Source organism: Maylandia zebra, linkage group LG23 (genome assembly GCF_041146795.1).
Source record: "Maylandia zebra isolate NMK-2024a linkage group LG23, Mzebra_GT3a, whole genome shotgun sequence".
Classification (NCBI taxonomy): domain Eukaryota; kingdom Metazoa; phylum Chordata; class Actinopteri; order Cichliformes; family Cichlidae; genus Maylandia; species Maylandia zebra.
In genome coordinates, this window is record NC_135188.1 from 9,816,456 (window position 1) to 9,821,406 (window position 4,951).

The window sequence follows — 4,951 nt, forward strand, 5'->3', positions numbered from 1 at the left end:
TCCTTCAGCAATGTTGACTTTCTATGTCTTTTGATAGACATAAAGATAATTAGACCGAGCACTAGACAACAAATGCATTAAAAATATAAAAGATTTGTTAATTTGTATTTTAGGGCTCAATGATTATAGCAAAAATCACAATCTGGATATTACATCAAACATTCATTAACTTAAGCACGCAATATGCATTTAGTGGCGTTTTTAAAAAAGTGTCTTTTTACATGAGATTTCCATTATTCAAATGAAAAGCTAATAAATTAATGAAAAAAGAGATGTCTGCCAGTCCACACGATCGGGTCCATTAGACATCTGCAAGTGCAGTCTGTGGTAAAAGAAGCTCATGCCTCAGTGGACTCATGCACCTCAGGAAACCTGCAGTGAAGCCTGGGGGCGAAAATGCTGGAGAGCTGAAGCCGATGACCAACCAACACCTCCTCCTCCTCTTCTCATGCTGAAAGCAGAACAAGGATAAACCCTCAGTGATCCCAGGTGATAAGGAGTCAAAGGCAGCTGCAGGCAATCACTAATGATCCCTCTACAGGATCACTTACAGCAACCTGCTTCTTCTAGATAAATATTTTCAACCACAAACCTCCTTCTGTCATCTTGCCTTGAGTTAAACTAAACTGTGAGCATGGTTGAGCTTTTTAGGGACGAGCACTGTAAAGGCGGCTGATTCATAACACAAAACAACAGGTTCATAGCCAAAATTCATCCAAATAACTGAAAGTTTTTATTCAGTTATCTTGTTTTTGTAATCATTAGAAGCCAAAATCAAAACTGAAATTCAAATCACTGACTCTAAGGCTATGTTCACACTGCAGACGAAAGCGCATTAAATCCGATTTTTTTTTTACCCTATGCGACCCATATCCGATCATGGTTTGACAGTGTGAACAGCACAAATCCGATATTTTCAAATCCGATCTGGGTCACTTTCGTATGTGGTACTGAATCCGATACATATCCGATGTTTTAGAAAGCGACTGCTGTTTGAACGGTCATGTCGCATTAAATCCGTCTTCTACATCACTGACACAAGACAGACGCAAATTATCAGCGCCGGAGAAGCACCCGAGAAGACATCGCGATCGCTTCCTGGCCATTCCATGTAGATGTCAGTGAAACTGTTTGGAAGACAACGTTGGAGAAACGTGAACATTTTATTTGTACTGTATAATCTGCAGATTCTGACAGAAATCTGCAACTATCCTTTGAAGCACCGCTCCTCTAAAACAGCAATAAGGATCATTATTAGGTTATCTAAATTGTTATGTAAATAACAAAATAACTTAAAGCAAAAATTGGGAAACGTAAAGTCTTTATATTAAGGGCCATCAGTCAAACAATACTGTTGCTCTGGGTCTAAACAGAGCACGTTGTGTGTGACGTCTTCTTTTGCGCATGCGGGCCGCTTTGAGCGTTCACACTAGAGCGCGTTTGCTGTCGCATTTTATTTGTAGTGTGAACAAGCAGACAAAAAAATCGGATTTGATCAAAAAATCGGAATTGAGCATTAAGACCTGCAGTGTGAACGTAACTCAATTTAAAAGAAAAGGTATGACTGGACAACTGATTGGCTGGTTGGAAAGAATGTCACTATCTAGTCTAGTTATCTGTTTTAAAATCACTTTGCAACTATGCAGACAAAATGTTACCATTTTAGGCCAGTTGTCACTAACAGTTTCCTGCTGGTATTACTAAGCAACAGAGGTTTTTTATATAGAGAGGTATGTGCTGACCGTCCAAGGCTCTGAGCACAAGACTTTTGAACTTGACTGAATTTAATAGGAAGCGAGTACAGAGCTTTGTGCTTTGAGGAGGAAACAAGGACAGAATAGTAAATCAAAGTTTGAGTCTACAAGGAGAACTGAGTTTCTCTTTGCTTGGCCTCTTCAAAGCTTTTTGTTCAATTTTGGTAGTTTTTTACTTTCATGCAAACTGCAGCTGAGAGCGGAACAAGCTCCACTAGAGTTGAGCAAAAAGCACAGTGTCACAGACCCAGCCTTACATCAGTACATCTGTTTTGTTTTTTTAACTTTGAAAATATATGACCCTAACAACCAGAAGATTGGCAAAAATTCGCTGACAGCTCCCCCCTCATAGGCTAATTCAAGAACATGTTTTATGCTTAGAAATCTTTCGCTGTGAGCTCTCACATCCTCAGCACTAGATTGATTACTGCCTGGCTTTGTTTTGTGCTGCCGAAGTAGTTTTGACATTAATGAACCTCCATAGAGCCTGGTAGAAGGGATCTGAGGAGTGACCTCGGGGTTGCAAGCTTTCTTTCTAGTCATATCACGGAACACTTGTCTCATCACCACTTGTTTAAAGGCTCTCTTGTTTCTTAGTCATCAGACAGAATTCAGGCTAAGACATGATCAAAAACATGGTTGTGCAAATGAAGGCTGCACCCTGTAGATGATTACTTTTTACCTCATTCAGGTACTGAAATGCATGTTTCTGCTGCAGTGTGAAAAATAAATTCTTTTAAATTAAAAATATCCAAAACAATTGAGGGATAAATGAAGCACAGAAAACACACAACTGTAAGATTAACAATTTAGCATTCCTGTTTTGCAGTGGTTTTGTTTGTCCTTGAAAATTTGCACATTTCTAGTTGGAAGTTACTCACCCAAAAAAACAAAAAACAGTCACCACAAAAATCAGTTTAAAATTTCAGACTGATGTTGTATATGGAAAACACATCTCAAACTGAAATAAAATATGCTATGAAGTGTGGCGAGGGTGGTAATTACAGTCGCACAAATGTTTTTAGCAAATGAGAGAACGCAGCTGGCAAAAATTCCTCTTTTAATGCATCTCTAAGTGACAATTTTCTGGTCCTGCTTCTAGGTGAAGCAACTGGGAGAAATGCAAACTCACTGAAGTTGATTATGCAGACTAGCAACATTTAGTCAGATTAAACAAACACCACACGGCTTTCAAAGAAGCCACAACACCTAACCAGGAACTACTGAAGGCAATTAAACAACACCTGCTATGTTTTTGAAGATATTTTGTCATAGATGTCGATTATTTCAGCTAGGGACGCAGATGGACAGTGGTGATATTTACAGGAGATGCATTTGTTTCTACCAATAAAAAAAAAAGAAAGACGCATAACAATTAATTGTTTTAAAAATTGCTGTGACAGTTCTCAGTGAGGCACCACTGCCATCAACTGGTGCAAACCTTTTTACTTCAATTTTTTTTTTTAACACCTGGGACATGATTAGAAATATGATTATACACAGCTTTTTCATCTCAGTCAGCAGCGGTACGATGTCTTCTCTCTTCTGGCTCTATGCACACGTAGACAGGTCGATAACAATGAAGGTGCCAGAAAGAAAAGGAGGAGAATCAATGTTAGTACATTTTTCTCAAAAAAGTAAGTTGTAAGCTACTTTTTTTTCACCTTTTTGCAAAATAATACTGCCTGTCCATCTGGTTTTGAGATAGACTGCGTTACATAGGTGAGATGTATATGCAGCAGATTTCTCACCTGCACATCCATGATGCTTATCTCCCATTGACTCTAATCCTAAAGGTGATTTATTGCATTGAGATCTGGCGACTGTAAAGGCTATTTATGTACAGTGAACTTATTGTGCTGATCAAAAAAACAGTTTGAGATGATTTAAGCGTTGTGACAAGATGCGTTATCTTGTTTGAAGGAGGTATTACAGAGTGGGTACACCGAGGTCATAACAGGGATGGATATGGTCAACAACAATACTCAGGTAGGCTGTGGCATTTAAAAGACGCTCACTACTAAGTGAGCCAAGAAAATATCCCCCATTACACCCCCAGCAGCAGCCAAAATTGCTGATATGTGGCAGGATGGATCCATGCTTTCATGCTGTTTACGCCAAATTCTAATCCTGAGTGGTTATTTAAGTTTCCTGTTTCCTTCTTATCAGCTCGAAGCAGTCTGGCCATTCTTCTCTGCCCTTTGGCATCAATAAAGCATTTTCACCAAGGGACTTGCAGCTCGCTGGATAATTTCTCCTTTCTGGACCCTTCTCTGTAAACCCTAGAGATGTTTGGGTGGGAAAATCCCAGCAGATCGGCAGTTTTAGATGAGTTAGTCTGGCACCGACAACCATGCCACTTTCAAAGTCATTTAAATTACTTTTCTTCTGCTTGTTTTGAACCTCAACATGGCCGAATGCACTGCCATGTTTGCATTAAGACAAAACTGAAGAGGTATACCTAAAAAAGTGAATGAACTCAAGCAGAAATCCAGCTGAAACATATCTGAGCTACTGAATAGGAATTCATAAATTTAAGTAATTCATCACGGACACGTGCTGTCACACGCACATTTGAGCAGGTTCCACCAACAAAAAGAAAAAAGGCACGAAAGCAGCTTGATATCACACAGAACTGTCAGTCTGCTGCACTCTGACTCTCCCTGCAAACGGCAAGAAGGACAGAAGACTTAATCATCTGCACATTTGTGTTGACTCAGCAGGGATAATATTAAATGAGAAAAACGGGGAATGATTTGAATTCAACACAAAATGCCTAAGAGCCCGACTGCATGATCTTTCACTATATGTTTACCTGAAACATGTTTTGTTTTTGTGCGTGTTTTCCACTGTACTAATAAATACGCAGAAATGATGCAGAAAAAAACAGAATGAAGCAAATTAAGAAATTCCTAGGGGAGGACCCCATGCTCCTTTACACGATGTCGCCAATGCTCAAGCGAAATCTATACCCACATATTTTGTCCAAGTACACCACTATGAGACTAACAGTTTGTCTTTGTGGCACTCAGTGGCCGCTATTTCAAAAATAGTAGGCTTTTAGAGTGACTATGGTCGTTGTGTGATAGTTACAAAGTAATGGAGAGAGGGAAAATAGAGAGAGGTATACAGAGAGCGAGGGACGGAGGAAGGGAGGGAGGGTTAGACGTAGAGAGCGAGAGAGAGACTGGGCTAAG